The following is a 22238-nucleotide window of genomic DNA, read 5'->3' as shown; positions in this document are numbered from 1 at the left end:
GGAAGAAGCACCTGGCTCCTGGCTTCAGATCGGTGTAACTCTGGCAGTTAGTGGCCATTTGGGGGGGTGAACCAATGGAAGGAAGACCTTTCTGTCTCTCTCTCTCACTGTCTATAACTCTACCTGTCAAAAAAAAAAAAAAAAAAAAAAAAAAAAAAAAAAAAAAAAAAAAAACTAATGAGCCAAAGAATAAAACAAAAAGAAATAAGAAAATACTTTGAGATCAGTGAAAATTAAAACATGCCATTCTAAAACTTCTGGAAAAAAGCATCTACAGTAATTCCTAAAGGTAAATGTATGGCTGTGAATAAGACAAGAGCTGGTGCTGTGGCATAGCAGGTAAAGCTGCCGCCTGCAGTGCAGGCATCCCACATGGGATGCGTAGCTTTCAACAAAAGAAAATCACAAGACATTCTAAAAAAAATAAAGACACAGTTTGAAGATACAAAACAAGCATCAGAACAAGACTCCGATAGGGCAGAGATTTTGGAATTATCAGACTGAATTAAAATAACTGATTCATATGGCAAAGGTGCTAGTGGATAAAGGCAACAGCATGCAAGAATAGTGGGTGATAGAAGTGGAGAAATGGATGCTTTAAGAATGAATCAGAAGAAAATGCTAGAGAGAAAAAGAGCAATTGTATCAGAAATGAGGAATGCTGGCTGCTCCACTTCTGATCCAACTAACTGCTATGGCCTGGGAAAGCAGTAGAAGATGGCTCAAGTCCTTGGGACTCTGCACCCATGTGGGAGACCCAGAAGAAGCTCCTGGCTCCTGGCTTCCGATAGGCACAGCTCTGGCCATTGTGGCCAATTGGAGAGTGAACCAGTGGATGGAAGACCTCTCTCTCTCTCCCTCTCTCCCTCTCTCCCTCTCTCTCGGCCTCTCCTTCTTTCTCCGTGTAACTCTTACTTTCATCTAAATAAATAAATGAAAAAAAAAAAAGACAGATCTCAAATCAATACCCTAGGCTTCTATATTAAGAAACTTGAAAGGAAGAGAAAAGTAAGTAAACCTCAATTAAGCAGATGTAAGGAAATAATAGATCAGAAATAAATGACATTAAGAATATAAAAATATCAATAAAATCAAAAATTGGATCTTTTAAAAAAAAACAACAGCATTCCTTTTTTTGAGAGAAGTTTCAAATTGTTAAATGAAAATTCAAAGTGGGCCATTACTACTGACCTAACAAAATTAAAAATAATTACAAATAAATGTTATAAATTTTGTAATTGTGCCACAGTTCTTTGCTTTTTAGATTGAGAAGTTTCTATGGATCTATCTTCCAGCCCACTGATTCTTTCTTTACATGTCTAATCTATTAATAAACCATCAAAAGCATTCCTCTTTATTTTTTTATTTGACAGGTAGAGTTATAGACAGAGAGAGAGAGAGAGAGAGAGAAAGGTCTTCCTTCCGTTGGTTCACCTCCCAAATGGCCGCTAAGGCCGGCGCTGTGCCGATCCGAAGCCAGGAGCCAAGTGCTTCCTCCTGGTCTCCCATGCAGGTGCAGGGCCCAAGCACTTGGGCCATCCTCCTTCCCTGGCCACAGTAGAGAGCTGGACTGGAAGAGGAGCAATCGGGACTAGAACCTGGTGCCCATATGGGATGCCGGCGCTGCAGGCGGAGGATTAAGCAAGTGAGCTACGGTGCCGGCCCTAGCATTCCTCATTTCTGATACAATTGCTCTTTTTTTCTCTAGCATTTTCTTCTGATTCATTCTTAAAGTATCCATTTCTCCACTTCTATCACCCACTATTCTTGCATGCTGTTGCCTTTATCCACTAGCACCTTTGCCATATGAATCAGTTATTTTAATTCAGTCTGATAATTCCAAAATCTCTGCCCTATCGGAGTCTTGTTCTGATGCTTGTTTTGTATCTTCAAACTGCGTGTTTATTTTTTTAGAATGTCTTGTGATTTTCTTTTGTTGAAAGCTACACATGACACACTGGGTAAAAGGGAGTGGGATGAAAAGGCCTTTCCTGTGAGGTTTTATTTATCTGATGAGGAGTTAAGAGTTCACTGGTTGCTGCAACTGTAGGTGTCAGAGCCTGAGTGCCCTTGAGAATGCTTGTTTTTGCTCCCCAGTTATCTTTTTCCTAGATACCACCAATTAAATAAAGCCTGAACTTGGAGTTCTTTTATCCACAACACACTGCTGCTACGCAGGAGCCTGATTGGTGTGGTGGGAAGGGGACTCATTCTCTAACACTAGACTGTGTCTCAGTCTTTCAGAAAAGCCTGTGCCCTTGGCCTGCGCTCTTCACAAATACATCTCAGCTTCTCCCTGACCCTTGTAGGTGGCACAGTAAGGCTAGAAGGGCTGAAGTCAGCTGGTTCCCTTCCCCTTTGTGGTAGGCTAGAGAGGGGGCTAGAATTGTGAGTTTCTCTTTCCCTTGGCAAAAAAAAAAAGTTTCTTTTTGTTAAGGAGAACAGAATTCTCTGGTATAGTTCCAAATGGTTATTTTCCCCACCTCTCCTGCTGGCAGAACATGGAGAAACTCAGGCTTTGCCTTCAGAATCTGAGAGGATCCCTGCAGGTAAAACTGTCAACAGTGTGGGAGCCTCCCGAAGGAGGAGCCCCCAAAGAGTTTAATCCTCCCGACAGCCCACACTGCGCCTACAGCAGTTCATCAGTTACCTCTGAGGCTTTCCTACCGGTGCTGGCTCCAGTACTAGCTTCTGCTTCTGCACTTCTCCTCTTCCTAAGCTGTGAGACTTAGCATCTGCCTCCATCTCCAGCTTAGGGCCAGTAACTTGCTTTGTTTCCTAAATGTGCTGATATAGGTAAGAAGAGTTGTGGATTTTCAATTTTTTCATTTTTCTGCTGTTACGAGGAGGGCAGTGACACCTTCTAAGTTCTTTATCTGTCACACCAGAAAGGGGCAGTCAGAAGAAAGCATTATGAACAGCTATATCCCAACAAATTAGACAACTTCAGACAAGATGGAAAAAGTCCTAGAAAGACACAAAGTATCAAAACTTGACTCTGAGCCTTAAGTACTCAAAATAGACCTAAAACAAGCATAGAGGTCAAATTAGTAATTTAAAAACTCAAAAACTCGCACAAAGAAAAGCCCCTCCAATAGGACTTCACTGGTGAATTCTACCAAATATTTTAAAAATAATTAATACTAGTTCTTTACAAACTCTTTCAAAAAAGAGAAAAGGAAGTAATGCAAATAACAGCAGAAAAATGAAAAAATTGAAAATCAACAACTCATTTATAGTCTGATGATTCAAAATCAGACAACAATATCACAAGAAAATAAGACCACAGCATAATATCCTTTATAAATATAGATATTCCTCAACAAAATGCTAGCAAACAAAATCCAGCTTTATATAAAAAGAATTATACACTATGATCAACTGGGATTTATCCCAGCAATACAAGGTTTGTTTAACATCTAAAAATCAATCAGTTAATACACCATATTAATAGAATGAAAGACAAAATCCACACGAGGATTTCAATAGATAAAGAAAATTCACTTGACAAAACCCAAGACCATTTATGATAAAAACACTCAGCAGATTAGGAACAGAATAAAAAGTATCTATGAAAAACTACAACTAACATCAAATCTAATGATAAAAAATGGACTGCTTTCCCCATAAGACCAGGAGCAAGTCTAGGATGCCCACTCTTGCATTTCTATTCAACATCATACGGAAATAGCCAGGGCAATTAGACGAGAATAAGAAAGAAATAAAACATCCAAATTGGGGAGAAAGAAGTAAAATTGTCTCTATCTACAGATGACATGATGTTAGAGAAAAGCTTAAAGGACCAGCACCATCACCACCCCTAACACACACACACACACACACACACACCCATTAGGACTAATAAACAAGTTCAGCAAGGTTGCAAAATATAAGAGCAATATATAATTATCAGTTGTGGTTCTATATGATGAAAACAATTCCATTTACAATGACATCAGAAAATATTTACAAATATAAAGCACAAGTCTTACACACTGAAAATAATAAAATATTGTTAAAGGAAATAAAATCTAAGTAAATGTGTGAGACATCCCATGTTTGTGGATTGGAAGAGTTAATAGTAAGAGGCAGGACTCCCAGACTGACCTATAGACACAATATAATCTCTAGCTAAATCCCAACTGGTTTTTTGAGTAAGGGAATTGACAAGCTGATTTTCAAATTCATATGGAAATGTATGATACCTACAATAGCCAAAATAACCTTGAAAAAGAAGAACAAATTTGGAGAACTCATGTTTTCCAATTTCAAACTTACTATAAACACTGTGGTACTGGCACAGGGCTGGGCATATAGATAATTGAAAATTAAAATTGAATTGAAAGCTGAGAAATAAACTTTACATTGATGGTCAACTGATTTTCAACAAGAGCACCAAGACAACAAAATGGGGATAATATTTTCACCAAATGGTGCTGGGACAGCTGGACATCACATACAAAAGAATGAACTGGGCTCCCTTCCTCACATTATACATAGGAGCAAAAACTGGAAAACACAGGAGTAGATCATGACCTTGGGCTGGTGACAGTTTCTAAGATATTACACAAAAAGCATAACAATAACAGATAAAAGATAATTGGTCAAATAAAGAAAAGATAACTGAACTCAATCAAAAGTAATATTTTTGTGCTATAAATGATACCTTCAAGACAAGATAGGGTAGGAGGAATATTTTCAAATTATACATCTGATAAAAGGTTGCTACTCAAAAATTGCAAGGAAAGGGAACACCTATAACATAATAAAGTTTAAAAAATCAAGAGTATAAAGGATTTGAATAGAAAGTTCCAAAACAAAGATACACAAATGGTTAAGAGGCCCATGAAAAGATGTTCAACGTTATGTTGTGGGGAGCAACCCGGACTAGACTAAGTTACTGGAATTAAGACTTATTCTATGCATCTGCTCTCCCACAATATGGCGCTGAGAAGGGAGAAACAGCTTCTACACAGCTGCCTCCAGTTCAACCAATAAACTGTAGGACCTGCTCCTGATTGGAGGAGAGCAGCGTACTCGGCGTGTGGGTAGCAGAGTTGGGATTGGTGGAAGAGGACTATAAAGGAGGAGAGAGACAACATGCACCAGGAACATCTAAGGAGAACATCTATCTGAAGGAACACCTGTGCAGCCCCCGAGAGAGCCGGCCGGCGGTGTGCCGCTCCCCCGCGGAAGTGGGGAAAGTGGCTAGGGGGAACCGCCCTTCCACGGAGGTGGAGGGGTAGGTAGCCAACCCGGGAAGAACCAGCAGCAAACCCGGGGAGGGCCGAACAGACGAAAGAACAGCGCAGAGTCCTGTGTCGTTCCTCCACGAAGACGGGGAGCGACATTATGTCAATGGGGAAATGCAAATCAAAATCACAATAAAGTATCACTTCACATTGACCAGGATGTCTAAAATTAAAAAAAAAAAAAGATGACAACAAGCATTAGCAAGAACGTGGAGAAAATGGAACCCTTAGCACATTGTGGAGAGGGTTATAAAATGATGCGCCCACTTTGGAAACAGTATTGCAGTTCTTCAAAAACTCAAACCCAGAGTTACTGTATAACTCAGCCATCCCACTCCTCAGGATATACCCCAGGGAAACAAAAAGCTATGTCCACACAAATTTTTGTGTGGTCATGGGTTTTCATAACAGCGTGATCCATACTAGCCAAAAAGTAGAAACAATCCAAAAATTCCATCAAGTGAAAAGTGGATGAGGAAAACATGGTACATGCATACAATAAAATACTACACAAAGTTCACAAAAAAGAAATACAATTCTGATACATGCTATAACCTGGGTGAATCTGGAAAACATACTAAGTCAAAGTAACCAGTTACAAAAGACCATGTATTGTATGATTTCATGTATATAGGATGGCCAGAACAGGCATAACTACAGGGATATAAAGCAGGTCTATAGTACCCAGAAGTGGGTGTGTGCCAGGAGTGACTGGGGCATGACTTCCACTGGGCTTAGAGTGTCTTGCAATGGTAATGAGAATATTCTAAAATTAGGTTGTGGTGATTGTTACAAAACTCTGTGAATATACTGAAAACCATTTAATTGTATACTTTAAACAGATGGGTTTTATGGGTGTGAATTGTATTTCACTACAGCTGTCAAAACAATTAATGTGGTAAGTCTAAAAGCTCAGTAACTCCCCACATGCAGCACAGTTCCCAGAACAAATTCAGTGGACATCTACAAATGCTGTGCAGTCGGCTCTAGTTTGGCTGCATCCAAATGCCTCCCTGTCACCAGAAGCCTGCGCACTGTGTGCATATATGTCACCAGGGCTGCCTTCCTCTGAATACCTGGTTCCCAGGCCGCCTGTCCCTCTAAGACGACCAGCAGCAGCCCAGTCTTACAGACTCAGCACAGGCCTCTGAATCCACTCCAGTGGAGAGAGTGCCTTTCCCCCTGGCTACAGACAAAACCCCAGACTGCTTCTCATTGACCTGGCTTTGGACCTTGCCCACCTCTGAGTCAGCCACTGTGGCCTGGGGAATAGGTTCTGGCAGATCTGAGCTGGGTGCCATGTTCATATCTCTAAGCAGCTAATGGAGAGCCTCATCTGGACACATGGAATACAAGTTACCGTGATTCCCCTAAGGAAGTTCGAGGGACTGATAGCAGGAGCGGATATAGGTGTTGGGATCCTCTACAGAGGTAGAAAATATAACAGTATAACTTAGGGGCAGGTTGCTGTTAAACACTCTGAGCTTAGGAAAGGCTCTATTATGATCCCTGGAAATTATTTTTAAGCCCATATAAAAAAAGGGTGTGCCCACCATTGGATAACAGATTTGAGTTGGATACCCAAGCACACAAATGGTGCCCCTTGAAAAATGTCTGCAATTATAGTGAAGAGTTGAATCTCCCTGTGGTTTTGATGAATCCAGTTCTTAGGATTGTATGGCTAGGCTTCCCACAATTTTGACATAGTTCCTAGTGCAAGATGTCCATTCGTAAACATGTACGCTAAGTTCTAATGTAGGACTGCAGAAGTAGAAGAGTCCAATATCGGCTGGCACGGCGGCTCAATAGTCTAATCCTCCACCTGCGGCGCCGGCACACTGGGTTCTAGTCCTGGTCAGGGCACCGGATTCTGTCCCGGGTGCCCCTCTTCCAGGCCAGCTCTCTGCTGTGGCTCAGGAGTGCAGTGGAGGATGGCCCAAGTGCTTAGGCCCTGCACCCGCATGGGAGACCAGGAGAAGCACCTGGCTTCTGGCTTCAGATCAGCGTGGTGCACCGGCCGCAGCGGCCGTTGGGAGGTGAACCAACGGAAAAAGGAAGACCTTTCTCTCTGTCTCTCTCTTTCACTGTCCACTCTGCCTGTCCAAAAAAAAAAAAAAAAAGAGAGAGAGAGAGAGAGAAAATGTCCATGGGCTTGCTAATTTAATCATCATACAACTTTAAGAGGAATGATACCATTTCCAAAACAAGGTTAAGTAATTTATTCAGTATCACACTACTTCTCTCACTATCTCTCCCTCTCTCTCTGTAACTCTTTCAGATAAACACATTTTTTTTTTTAAGATTTATTTGTTTATGTGAAAGTCAAAGTTACACAGTGAGAGGAGAGGCAGAGAGAGAGAGAGGTCTTCCACCCATTGGTTCACTCCCCAGATAGCCACAGTCATGCTGATCCGAAGCCAGGAGCTTCTGCTGGGTCTCTCACATGGGTGCAGGGGCCCAAGGACTTGGGCCATCTTCCACTGCTTTCCCAAGCCATAGCAGAGAGCTGGATCAGAAGTGGAGCAGCCAGAACTCGAACCAGCGCCCATAAGGGATGCTGGCACTGCAGGCGGCAGCTTTACCTGCTACGCTACCACAGCACTGGCCCCTAAACACACCTTGGAAAAAAAAAAAAAAAAACACTGTTCATAGAGGATAGAGTCAGAACTTAAACTCATTTTCTGGTCAGTGTGCTTAACCACCCTGCAGGTATTTTTTGAGGATATCCTCCAAGCTAATATACCCATCAGAGGCCACAGTGACTCAATTGTGAGGATTGTTTACTGTCGTGGCTACAAAGGCACACACACGACACAATAGGAGCACATATACAACACATATAAACACACACACACACACATGCACGCCCACCATGGATGCTCACAGCACTCCCATGCATACAGCACTTCTCCAGCTTCCTCTCTCATCTGTTCACTTCCACAGAGAGCAGAAGTGCCAGATGTGGAGTCAGAAATCAATGTCATTTCCTTCCTGGATGATCATTGAAAAGTCACATCAACTCTGATCTCGATACATGTAAAACATCTAGCCTTCCTCGTCATACCCTTGTCAAGATCAAGTAAGCTTATGTTTGGACATGCACTTTGGGTGTAGAGTTGGAGAATTTGTGTCATTTTTCTCAGTAGCCCTTGATATCCAAGTGTTGGCCACATCATTCACTTTCCCTGTCTCTGAGGAAAAGAATGAAAACAGGTAAGGAAAGTCCAGAACTGAGTCATCTTATCCCTGTCTACGCCAGCCAAAAAGGGCATATCCTGAGCTCCTTCCAATCCCGGATGGGTGTTTGGATCTAAACGTTGAAATGGGGGCCGGCGCTGTGGCACAGCTGATTAAGCCTCCACTGCAGCACCAGTATCCCAGTTCAAGTCCGGCTGCTCCACTTCCCATCCAGCTCCCTGCTAATGTACCTAGGAAGGCAGTGGAGGATGGCCCAATGCTTGGACCCCTGCACGTATATGAGAGACCTGGAAGAAGCTCCTGGCTCCTGGCTTCAGCGTGGCTCAGCCCAGGGCCATTACAGCTATCTGGAAATGAACAAGCAAAAAGAGGCTCTCGCTCTCTCTTTCTCTCTCTCTCTTCCTCTCTCTCTCTGTAACCCTGACTTTCAAATAAATGAACCTTTTGCAAAATAAGTTGAAATGGTCACCGAGGCTCCTTAGCGGCCCACTTCCTAAATGAACACAGTCACTCGTAACACGCTGGTGTGAGACAAGGACTGGCTCTTCTCCTAACCTCTGCAGGCTACAGAAACGATGCAGACACAGAGCTGTCAGCATTGACAGAGAAGGTTCCATATAGTCCAGGGATGTGTTCGAAGAATACTCTGGAGCTCAGGGGCAGAACCACAAACCTGGCTAGCAGGTCTTCATCATGAAGAAATGTAAGAATGCAGAGAGGCAATCTAGGAGCAGGAGGAGGGACCCTCTCCCAAGGCCAAGGCAGTGCCTGTCCTCAGACACACACTCAGCCTCGTGGTGGACATCTGTAGGGACAGAGGGCTGACCCTTCGGTCAGTTGGCTCTTTAGCCCTTGGAGTTCTCAAGCCATCCAGGTAGTAAGAACTGAAAACAGATGGCCACTCTGAGAGTGCCAGCATCTAGAAGAACTAGCAATGGATCTACCTCTGCCTGTAGGTCCAGCTATGAGGCCAGGGAGTGTAGAGGCTAAGGGTACACGTGCCAGACACCGCTGAGGCATGGGCCAAACTGGGGAGATAGCAGGAGAATGTAGCACGGTGTTGTCTGCTGGGGTGTCTGAAAGGTTTGGTTCAGGCTCATAAAGCTTAGAAGATACCAAGATCCCATCTACAGATGGAGTTTCCGATGCATACCAAATCCAAGATCAACAAGCATAATGCACTTAATCTTAACCAAAAGGCTGAGAAGCAATAACAAGCATAATGACTCCCTGAAGGGCCACAAGCAAGCACCCTGATGGCAATCGAGAGGGAGAACCTGTCCCTATCCCTCTGCCCCCGTTCTCACCACAGGGGGCAACTCATGGGGAAGGCAGGGTGTTCAAGAAGGCAAGGCCATACCTGACTTCCTGTCCAAGCCTCTGAGGCCAGGAACACTGGGAGGGAAGCAAAAAGCCTTTAATGGAGCCTTAGGTTGAAGTTGAAATTGCAAAATAAATGAGAGTAAATCTCAATAACCAGAATTAAACTGTTCTAATAAGCAGAAATGAGTGGAAAATTATGGAATCCAACTGTGAAGTTGCTAGGGGAACCTGCTGCCCCAGCAGGAACGGAGGCTTCATGGGCCAACAGAGCGCAGCTGGTAGGAGTTACTGGAAAAACAAAGTGCCTTCATGTTATTTTCCAGTGAGCTGAGATCTCCCTATCTAGGCCCGCTGTACCGATGGTGAGGGCCGACACGTCCATCCTTGCCCACATGGGCCAAGAGTCATGGCTGTGTGGACGGTAACGAGGTGTAAAGCCCTCGAGTTAGAGAGAACCAAGTGTGAGTTCTGCTACCAGCTGTGTGGCACTGGGCCAGTACGACTCCTCTGTGCCTCACTTTCCTCATCTGTGACTCGTGAAGATCAACTAAGAGAATCCATGCAAAGCATTTACCCAGTGTCTGGTAGACTCTGAGTCGTTAAATGTTATTCTTACTACCGAGCTCTGCTCCGAAACCCATAGAATGTTCCCAAAGTCACCATACTCCTCCTCATTCAGGTTGCCTCTGACTCTCCCCTCTTGGCTTTCTCGCCATCTTTCTGGCCTTTCTTAATCTCCTCCCTAGAACTTTTCCCTCTATTGATGTGTCTGGGCTCAGTGCTGGCCTTCTCTTCACTTCCATAGTCGCCCTGGATGTCCACACCTATTCTCACCACTTTAAAAACCATCCATGAGTTACGGCCCCCAGATGCCCAGCTCAAGCCCAGTCAGTTTTCCCGAACATCCAGCTTTCAGACCCACTGCCAATTTGTCAGCTCCCTTAGCAGTCTCACAAGCATCCATCTCACAGTTAGCATCCACATGTGAGCTGTGGCTCTGCCCTCCTCTGCCACAAAGCATCCCATTTCTGCCCATCTCCCCACCCACCCCCTCCTCCAGCCCAGTTAGCTATTCAAGCCAGAAACATGGAAGGAATCCTTTAAACCTCTCTCTGCATTACCATCCCCACCAATCCAGCCCCGAGGACTCTGAGTTCTGCACCCTCCCTCCCCCACCACCAAATCTATCCCTAATCATTCACCTCCATCCACACACACTGCCACCACAGAGCACTCCATCCTGAACTCATACAAGGACAGTAGCAATGGATGCCTAATGGGACTCCTTGCGGTCACTCTTCTTTTTTTCTTTTTCACTATGTTTGTGGGGCAAACACACATAGTATAAAGTCTGGCATAGTATGAAGTGTACAATTCCATGGCATTTAGTGCAGTCACAATGTTGTACAGCTGTCACCTCTCTCCAGCTCCAGGACACTTTCATCACCCTGAAAGGAAACCTCATACCCATCAAGCAGCCACTCCTCCTCCCTCTCCCCCAGCCCCAGGCAAACCCCGCTCTGCTTTCTGTCCCTTCCAATTTAGCTATTCTGGGCATTTCATGTAAGTGGAATCATACAGAGTCTGGCTTTTTCTGCTTTGCCTAATGTTTCCAAGGTCCATTCCTATTGCAGCATAGATCCCCACTCCATTCCCTCTTTTACTCCTTGCTTTCACAGCTGCACCTGCTTATTCTCAGAAAGATGCCAATCTTGTAAAACTATGCACTCTCTTGTTTGAAACATTTTGCAGCTGCCCTTTACCCTTAGGAAGGAGCATAAGATTCTTGCTGAGATTCTTGCTGAGACACTGACCTCTGCCGTGCGCTCCATCATCTTGCCCTGGCTCACTTGGTTCTGCTGCATCGATCTTTCCAGGCTGTGTAAAAGCCTCTTCCAGCCATGCAGCCTGGTACATGTGTCTCCCTTCCCCTCTCCGCCTCCTCACAAGAACCCTCCTCACCATCCTTTCCCCAGAGCACCTGCTTCCAGAACACATCACACTTTGCAATTCAGCATCCACTTGCGTCTCTCTGCTTGGTCTTCACCTTCGCCACTCCATGTGGCCAGGAACCAAGTCCACTTCCTTTTTGTAACATTTTTATTCATTGACTTTGTTTATTTGAAAGAGAAAAAGAGACAGAAAGAATTTCCATCTGCTGGTTCATTCCCCCAGATGCCTGCAACAGCAAAGCTTGGACGAAGCTGAAGCCAGTTCAGAACTCAATCCAGGTCACCAATGTGAGTGACACAGACCCAAGCACTTGAGCTATCAACTGCTGCCTCACAAGGTGCACAATTGCAAGAAGCTGGAGTTGAGAATGGAGCCAAGACTTGAATGCAGGCCCTGGATATGGGTGCAGGCATGCCAAGCAGTGTCTAAACTTCTGTACCAAACACCTGCCTCCCAAGTCCACCTGATTTACTGCTGACATCCCAGAGACTAGCACTGTGCCTAGCACATGACAGTTGCTCAAAAAATACAGATGACTATGTGAATTAATGAGTTTTCCAAAGCAGAAAGAGGAGGTACCAGTAACTTGGCCACTTCTACTTTTTTTTTTTTTTTTTTTTGGCCACTTCTACTTTTAAAGAGTGTGATCCAAAACTGTTCACATTGACATAAGCTCTCATTTACCCTCATCACTGCCACTGTCAACCAAGTGACTTCCTGCTGACCTAATGGTGGCTGCGTCGCAGCAGCATCAGAAAAAAACACACTTTCGGGGTAATTCCAGTTCTTCCCCTGCAATTTGCACTCCAGGCAGCTGGAAGCTAAAGGCTAGCAGCCAGCCCCAGGAAGAATGACTTTAGGGCTCAGAGAGACCGCGGGACAATTTCCCAGCTTCTAGCCTTCTGCTAGCCAACTCACACTTGGGAGTGGTGGCTCTCCAATTTCCCTGCTCCCAATGCTGTTCCATGAGACCAAAAACACATCCCTCGCTCCCACTCACCACCTCAAAAGAAGTAAAGAATTCAGAAGAATGGCACTGAAACACCAAATGAGGGCCGTCATAAGTAATTACTAATTCACACCAGCAACAGAAGCTTAACGTTAGCATTCACCCTGCAGGAGACCAGCCTTGCAGACCACCAGGGAACCTGGACCACACTTCAAGAATATCTCTCTAAGAGGATGGAGGATTTCCTGCTAACCTCCCTGACTCTATTATTGTGGTCCCAGATGAGACCCAACCCAGTAAAGTTAGCAAAATTTGTAACCAAGAGCAGAGCCAGCCAGGCTCTGGGCAACTCAACCTTCTCTGTACTGCCGCCCCACCATCACGCCTGGAGGGCCTCTGTCAGCTGGCACCGTCTTCATCCTCTTGTGATGTGGTTTCCCATTCGCATATGTCTGGGTCTGAGCACATCTGGAGGAAGCGAACGAGGTCCACTAGTTCTAGTACTCCAGGGCTTTAAGACCATCAAAGGCCACGACTGGTTTTTAAAAACAATGAGAGACACAAACAGGGCTTTTAATGTACTCATCCAGGCTCACCCCTGAAAATGAGCCCCAAACCCCAAAGAATATTGAGTAATTCATTCAGATAGTCCATCAACAAACATTTGTTGAGCATTACCCAATGCTAGGCACTGGGTTGGGGACTGAGGACACAGGTGTTCCAGTCTTTGTCCTGGTGGGGATTATAGCCTAATTGGCAATAAACAAGGCAATGACTATAGAATTTAGTAGTTACTATGAGGGACATGAAGGAATATTTGGGAACTCATAGAAGGAATCATTCACCAAGATTTGGAGAGAGGAATTGTTTCAAAGATGTCTTTGATAGTTGAATAAAAAGTATATTAGGGGGCCAGCGCTGTGGCACAGTGGGTTAACGTCCTGGCCTGAAGCACCAGCATCCCATATGGGTGCTGGTTCAAGACCTGGCTGCTCCACTTCCTGTCCAGCTCTCTGCTATGGCCCGGGATAGAAGTAGAAGATGGCCCAGGTCCTTGGGCCCCTGCACCCACGTGGGAGATCTGGAAGAAGCTCCTGGCTCCTGGCTTCGGATCGGTACAGCTCCAGCCGTTGCGGCCATCTGGAGAGTGAACCATCGGGTGGAAGACCTCTCTCTCTCTCTGCCTCTCCTCTCTCTGTGTAACTCTGACTTTCAAATAAATCAATAAATCTTAAAAAAAAAAAGAGTATACTGTGGTGCAGTGGGTAAGGCTGCCACCTGCAGTGCCGGCATCCCATATGGGCATCAGTTTGAGTCCTGGCTGCTCCACTTCCAATCTAACTCCTTGCTATAGCCTGGGAAAGCAGTCGAAAATGGCCCAAGTCCCTGGGCCCCTGCACCCACATCGGAGACCCAGAAGAAGCTCCTGGCTCCTGGCTTCGGATCACTATAGCTCTGGCCATTGTGACCATCTGAGGAGTGAACCAGTGGATAGAAGATCTCTCTCTCTCTCTCTCTCTCTCTCTCTATATATATATATATATATATATATATATATTTCTCTCTCTGCCTCTGCCTCTCTGTGAATCTGCCTTTAAAATAAAATAAATAAATCTTTAAAAAACAAGAGTATATTAGAGGGGGAGAAACAATGGAAGCTGTTCCAAAACAGCAGTTGGTAAAGGGCGTATAGAGAGAAGAGGGCAGAGTTATTCATGAGCAAGGGGCCTTGGTGATGGGATGGATGGGGGTGCTAAGAGAGAGAGAGAACAATGACACAATGGGTCAAGTCAATAAGGAAATGGCTGTGTGATGCACAGAAACAGGGAGCCCTGGAACGTGGGCAGGTTCAGAAGGAAGGTAAGTTTTGTTTTTACTTGTTGGTTGCAGGTGTCAGAGGGACATTTGCATATGGTTATTGTATAGGCAGGTGGATGTGCACATCCAGACCTCAGGCGAGAAATCTGGGCTCTTTACCCACATTTGGGAATCAAGAGCATCGATGTGCTTTTTGGAGACATGATAGCTAATAAAGCCACTCTGGGAAGCCCCTTCCCGGTGGAAGTTACAATTAAGCAGAACCTGATGGACAATGAGGATCAACAACTGGTTAGAAGAAGAGTGGGAAGGAAAAGCATGCATGATGAAGGCAGCAGCACATGCAAAGGACCAGCACTGAGAGATTTAAGAAACTAAAATCAGCTTCGTGTGGCTAGAAAATAAGACCTCCAGGATAGTGTTCATAGGAACACCCGCATTCAAAGAGGACATTTGGCACTGCTGTTAAGAAACCACTGAGATGCCCATATCTCACAAAGTCACCATCTGGCTCCCAATTCCCACTTCCTGCTAATGTGCATCCTGGGAGGCAGCAGGTGATGCCTGATACTTGAATCCCTGCCACCCATGTAGAAACCCAGATTGAGGTTCTGGGCTCCTGACTTTGGCCTGGCCCAGCCCTGGCTACTGCAGGCATTTGGGGAGTGAAATTTGGGAGCTTTCTCACCACTCTCTTTCTCTGCCTTTCAAACAAATGAAAATAAACCTATTGAAAATGAAAGGAAACACCACTTTAAAGAAATCTCTGAAAAGGAGAACAAAGACTTAGCCAAATAAATAGAAGAAAATTGCAGAAGTCAGGAGAAGCAAGATAATGGTTAACAGGGTCACCTAGTGCCAGGGGGCTATATCCCTGGTGCCTAGGACAGTGGCTGGAACCAAATGGTTTTTGAATTAAATGAAATCACTTTCATGAAAAACACCTCCACTGAATTTAGCAACCTGGCTCATTAGTAGTCTGGGAAAAGGAATTTCTCAAGGAGCAAGCCAGGTGTGGCGGCACAAGGAAAGAATGTGGGGTAAGAAAACAGACGTTGATAAGGCCTCCAAAAGCTAGAATTAAAATCCCAAATCCTCAGTGAGGTCCCAGGGGACGCCGCATACCCCACTCTAAATTGAACTGGTGCCATCACCCCTCACTCACTATGATTCAGTCACATGGCACCCTTCCAAACTTAGGGTTCCCACCTGCAGTTCCCGCTGCCTGAGTTTTTCCCTCCACGCCATCCCAGCCCCAGCTCCTCAACCCCGCCTGCCGCCTCCTACTCTTCCTTCAAGGCTCAGCTCTCATGGCACATCCTCAGCAAAGATTTCCCAGACTCCCTCAACCTATCCCCCAGTTCTCTTTTTTGCACGCTGCACCTCTCCTCCCCAGCCCTTAACACAATGGCAATGAATCATTCGAGTGGAAATTTTTTGAAGTGGATTTCCCCAACAAGACCGTAAGATACTCAGCTCTAAGCAGGAACCAAATCCCCAGGCTGATGCATAGCAAGCACTCCAAAAATATTGATGGAAAAAAATGAACAAGTAGAAGGGTAAGACACCAGTATGAAGGAGGTAAGAGGTTAAGGAAGGGCTTTTTAAAACATAACAGTGACAGACGCAAGCTGAAAAGTTGCTGTTAAGGGATCAATAGAGAGAGGAGACTGTCGCTCCCCGTCTTCGTGGAGGAACGACACAGAACCCTGGTTGTTCTTTCGTCTGCTCGGCCCTTCCCGGGTTTGCTGCTGGTTCTTCCCGGGTTGGCTACCGTCCCTTCCATCTCCGTGGAAGGGCGGTTCCCCCTGCCACATTCCCCACTTCCGCGGGGGAGCAGCACACCGCCGGCCGGCTCTCTCGGGGGCTGCTCAGGTGTTCCTCTTAGATGTTCCCCTTAGATGTTCCTGGTGCATGTTGTCTCTCTCCTCCTTTATAGTCCTCCTCCGCCAATCCCAACTCAGCTGCCCACACGCCAAGTACGCTGCTCTCCTCCAATCAGGAGCAGGATCAGCTCCTGGAGGTCATCACTCAAGTTGGCAAGAGGCAGCTGCGTAGAAGCTGTTTTCTCCTCTCCCAGCGCCATATTGTGGGAGAGCAGATGCATAGAATAAGTCTTAATTCCAGTAACTCAGTCCAGTCCGGGTTGCTCCCCACAGGAGATAACCAAGAAACAGAAACACTTGAGTAAAAGGTGACACCCTTAAATAACTGAAGATGGAGGCCAGTGCTATGTTGCAGCAGGTTAAGCCACTGCCTGCAATACACGCACCCCATATGAGCACAGGTTCAAGTCCCAGCTGCTTCTCTTCCAATAAAGCTCCCTGCTAATGCACCTGGAAAAGCAACAGAAGATGACCCAAGTATTTGGGCCCCTGCACCCACGTGGGAGACCCGGATGATGCTCCTGTCTCCTGGCTTCACCTGGCTCAGCCCTGGCTGTTATGGCCACCTGGGAATGACCCAGCAGATGGAAGATTTGTGTGTGTGTGTGTGTGTCTGTCTGTCTGTCTCCCTCACTCACTGTAACTCTTAACTCTCAAATAAATAGATGAATGAATAAATTTTAAAAATAAGTTAAAAACAGGTAGAGGGATGGCCCCTGGTGGGGAAGAGAGCCACCTTTTTCATTGATGTAGGAAACGCGGGAAGATGAGTGTGGACACAGGTGTAGTGGCAGGAAGATGAAGAGGCACCTGTCCATGGGCCTTTTTTTCTGTGAAATAAAAATTTAGATTTTGGTGTCTCTTCATTTAAACAGCTTCTTATTTGCATAGCCCCTTCAAACTTTGCTTTGAGGTAGACAGAAGTTCAAAAAGCAGTGCAAAGGAGGTGGAAGAAGGGAAGTATGTTCTGGAAATATCTGATGACAGATTAGATGGTGGAATGATAGAGAAGAGAGCATTCATTTATTCTTTTGTTTTTTTGTCAAAGTTTTATAAGCCTGTAATGTAAGAAGTCAAATAATTCTATAACAGATGTTGTTGCCACAAAGAACAGTCTCTGTTCACACATCTCTTCCCCCAGAGGCAACTAACTTCAACTATTTCCATCAGCTGTTTTGAAATTTATGGGGGCTGGCACTATGGCACAGTGAGTCAATCCTACTAGTCCCGGCTGCCAATCCAGCTCTCTGCTATGGCCTGGGATAGCAGTAGAAGATGCCCCAAGTGCTTGGGCCCCTGCATGCATTTAGGAGACCGGAAGAAGCTCCTGGCCCTGGCTTCAGATTAGTGCAGATCCGGCCATTGCAGCCATCTGGAGAGTGAACCAGTGGAAGGAAGACCTTTTTCTCTGTCTCTCCCTCTCACTGTCTGTAACTCTAACTCTCAAATAAATAAACAAAATATTTAAAATAAAAAATAAATGTATGTCCATACCAGGAATAATATGCATGTGTTGCCAATTCTAATTGGTCTGTTCTAGGCATTACCCATGAACTTGCACCTAGGGAAGATGCCTTCACCCCTTCTGCCAAATGCCTTCACCCCTACCACACAGATGCCCTCCTGCCAGTCCCCAAATCTCTAAGGCATCGCATCACATTTCTGGATAGATTAATATTCTGTGTTTATGTCTGTGACTAAAGAAATGATATTTACAGATGAGCCACGGACTTCTCCATGATCACTTTTCCTTGCTTGGGCATGTTTTTTGTCTTGTCTAAAATTAATAATTATCATATGAATAAATATGTTTGCTTTCATGAATTTTGTTGCCACTAAGCCAACCACAGAGTCCCTTTCTCTCAGAATGCTTGAATCCAAGAAACAGACCCTCAATTTTACATTATTGCATAAGCCTGCTCCAGGTTGCCCTCCGCTCCTCAATTCTGGGGCTTGGCTGTTACTGCCCATTCCCTTCTACTCTCTCCTTTCTTAGGTCTTCAGTTCCCTGTGATTTCCTCTTTTTAAGTTTACACCCTCAGTTTAATGGAGTGCCTCCTCCAATGGCTTCCTAAGAAAAGGTACAAAGGAAATAAAATGCTTGAGACCCTGTATGACTTCTAATGCCATTCACATATTACCAGATTAAAAGTACATGTATAGGCCAGCGCCGCAGCTCAATAGGCTAATCCTCCGCCTGTGGCGCCGGCACCCCAGGTTCTAGTCCAGGTCGGGGCGCCGGATTCTGTCCCGGGTGCCCCTCTTCCAGGCCAGCTCTCTGCTGTGGCCAGGGAGTGCAGTGGAGGACGGCCCAAGTGCTTGGGCCCTGCACCCCATGGGAGACCAGGAGAAGCACCTGGCTCCTGGCTTCGGATCAGCGCGGTGTGCCAGCTGCAGCGCGCTGGCCGTGGCGGCCATTGGAGGGTGAACCAACGGCAAAGGAAGACCTTTCTCTCTCTGTCTCTCTCTCACTGTCCACTCTGCCTGTCAAAAAAATAAAAAAGTACATGTATACATATGATTGTAATAGATGCAAACAAAGCATTTATAAAATTCAACATGCTTATGATTTAAAAAGAAGCTCTTAATGCAGAATTATTCACAATACCCAAAAAGTAGAAATAATTCAAGTTTCTATCAGCAGATGAGTAGAAAAATTAAATATGGTATGTTTATATGTACATATATAATAGAACATTATTCATCATTAAAAAGGAGAAAATTCTGATACATGCTAGAACATGGATGAACCTTGAAAATATAACGTTAAGTGGAAGCTAGTCACAAAATACCACATGTCATGTGACTCCACTTATATGAAATATCTAGAGTAGCGACTTCCTGAAGACAGAAAGCATATTGATTAGAGATTATCAGAGCCTGAGAGGTGGGGAAGGGAACGGGGTGTTATTGCTTAATGGCTATGGACTTTCCTTTTCTGGGTGATGAAAAGGTTTTGGAAATAAATAGTGATGATGGTTGCACAACATTGTGAAGGTATTTAATGCCAAGAATTATACACTTCAAAATGGTTAACATGGCAAATTTGTTATATATTACTACAACAAAATGTTTTCAAAAGAACCCTTAGAATTTAGAAGCAGAAGAGGGTTCTTTACTTTATAATGAGTATCTATAAAATAATATCTTTAAACATCATCCTAACTAGAAAAGTACTGGAATAATTTCTCTAAAATAAAAATAAGACAAGATGGCTCAGTCTTATCATTTCTATTTAGCATGGTATTAAGGGCCATAGGAAGAAGGAATGGGAAGGAAGAAATAGAACTGTATTTCAGATGACATAATTGTTTATACAGAATAATAAAAAAGAGATATGAACAAATCATTAGAATTATAAGAAAGCTTAGCAAGTCTTTTGCATTTTTGTCCACTTGGAATAAACAACCAGAAAATGTAATTTAAAAGAAGATCACATTTTCAACAATTGCAAAGGATCTCAGGAATCTAGAAGTCACCACAAAAATACATTCAACCCCTCTACAGGAAGAATTATAACACTTTGTTAATAGCCAGTAAGATGACTCAATGACTTGAAGGATAGACCACATTGTGAAGAGGAAGACGCTAGCATAGTATTGCTCATCTCCACATTTCAATAAAGTTCCTGTCAAAGTGCTAACATGTGTTCTATGGAATTTAATAGGCTGGTTCTAAAATGTATAGGAAATAGTAAAAATGAGAAAAATAACCAGGACCTTTTATCAAAAAGATGAGCCTAGAGAGAAGACTTACTCCATCAGATAACATGCTTTTTTGTGAAACTGCAGTAATTAAGCCAGGATGGTATTGGCACTGGGACAGACAAATAGACCGTGGAAGAGAATGAAGGGCTCAGAAATAGACCTGAAACACATAGGGAACTTTGTTATATGACAGAAATGCCCTGCCAAATCAGTGGGAAAATAAATAGAACTAAGTAATAAAGGTTATCCATACAGAAAATATGAAATTGGATCTCTACATCAAACCATATACCAAAATTGATTCCAGATGGATTGAGGGCTTAACTATAAAAAAGAAACAGAGATTTAAAACTGTTAGCAAAAATCATAGGCAAATATCTCTTAGGCTTTGAAATACAAGAGGATTTCTTGAGCAACACTCTAAAGGTACTATTTATTTTTATATTGACAAATTTGGCCATGCTAAAATTAAGACCTATTTATCCAAAAAAAAAATGAAAAATAAAATACAAATTAGGAAGCTACAAGCACATAGTATACAATTATTCTTGCACAACAAGCATAACCTGGGTCTTTCAGGCAAACCAGACTCAAGGTCATCCTATCTCTGGCCAAAATTCTACTCGTGGTGTTAAGTTACAACAAACTTTTGCCTATGAACACCTTTAGTCTGGAGTTGGGCAGGCAATGTGTTTTGATGAATTTCAGAATGATCAATGCCTAAAGGGAAAAAAGGGACAAGGGTTACTGGGAGATAAAAGGAAGGCTATTCCCCAGTGTAGAAGCAATAGACACATTTTGAAGAAAAGATAAGTAAGCTCTATAGTGAACACAGAAAGCAAAAAGCACCCCTGAGTCAATATGGTCAGCGCCTGTTGTGGACATTTGTTCTGAGGTCTCCCCAAAGACACCTCCTAAAGGCACTGAGACTTCCCTTAGGAGAATCATTCCCTCCTCCATTGGATACATTCTCCTGGGCCCATTAATAACATTTTCCCATGGCCAAGGTGCTAGCATGAGAACTGCCTTAATCTAGGCTTCCTACATTAAAAATAGACCTTAAGACGTCCGGGTGTAAGTAATTCTTTTTGGGAGGTGACCCCGGGAAGCAATGTGAAAAGGAAGAGAGGAGGGGAGTGGAGGGAAGTACAGAGTAAGAACCCATTACTGCTGTGGGCAGCTGAGGCTCAATCCCATTTAGGAGCTCCCTGAGGGAGAGAGAAAGCTGGGTGTTCACATGCACTTCCAGCCCCTCACTGAGGGCTCCTCCTGGGAAGTTTAGTCCCCAGAAATTCTGGCCTGTCCTGCACAGACCCCTCAAGCCCACAGGTGTCTTCCAGAAGAGACACAGGAAGTCATCAGCAGGTAAGGGAACTGTGTCTGCAGGTGACTCCATGGGAACATGGCTGGTGCACAGACAGCATTTGTTCCCCAACAAAGCTAAGCTCACTCCCAGGAAACTGAAAAGTCAGCAAGGTCTGGCACCGCTTCTATTAGAAGACCCTCCTTATACCACCCCCCACCTAGCCTTTTATAAAACCTGGTTTCCAGTCCATCTCCAGACTTAGTTCTGCAGGTTCCGTGAAAAATTCCAACACCCCTTGGATATTTCCAGTAAAATTTTCCAGAGTTGGTTTCTATTGTTTGGAACAACAACCACAAAAAAGGAAAAAAAAAAAATCTGTAACTGGTACACCTGGAGACCCATTACACTTACCTGGAGTTACCATCCACCTGGTACATCTGGACACCTGATACACCTGGAGATTGCTGATGCCGACCTGAGTCTTTAAGAATGTAATTCATTGGGGCTGGTGCTGTAATGTAGCAGGAAAAGCCACCACCTGCAGTGCCGGCATCCCATGTGGGCGCTGGTTCAAGTCCCGGCTGCTCCATTTCTGATTCAGCTGTCTGCCATTGACCTGGCAAAACAGAAGATGGCCCAAGTCCTTGGGCCCCTGCACCCATGTGGGAGACCTGGAAGAAGTTGGCCCTTGCACTCACATGGGAGACCCGGAAGAACCTTCTGGCTTCGGATCAGCATGGCTCAGGCCATTGTGGCCATCTGCGGAGTGAACTAGCAGATGGAAGACTCTCTCTTTCTCTCTCTCTCTCTCTCTCTCTCTGTCTTTCTCTCACTGCCTCTGCCTCT

The 22238-nt window shown here is 44.5% G+C and overlaps 1 long non-coding RNA gene across 2 annotated transcripts in view; it reads right to left on the bottom strand.

Moving 5' to 3' along the window:
* The window catches only part of LOC127491712 (uncharacterized), an 87847-nt gene extending 65839 nt beyond the window's left edge, over nt 1-22008 (bottom strand). The window contains exon 1 of one of the 2 annotated variants that reach the window (XR_007920594.2): nt 21804-22008. This is a non-coding gene — a long non-coding RNA (uncharacterized lncRNA). The remainder of the gene's footprint in view (nt 1-21803) is intronic. The other variant, XR_007920595.2, reaches the window with a different exon arrangement.
* Nucleotides 22009-22238: the final 230 nt, after the last annotated feature.

Source organism: Oryctolagus cuniculus, chromosome 3, assembly GCF_964237555.1.
Source record: "Oryctolagus cuniculus chromosome 3, mOryCun1.1, whole genome shotgun sequence".
Taxonomy (NCBI): domain Eukaryota; kingdom Metazoa; phylum Chordata; class Mammalia; order Lagomorpha; family Leporidae; genus Oryctolagus; species Oryctolagus cuniculus.
Note: the sequence above shows the minus strand (reverse complement) of the source record. Positions and strands in the feature narration are given on the sequence as shown.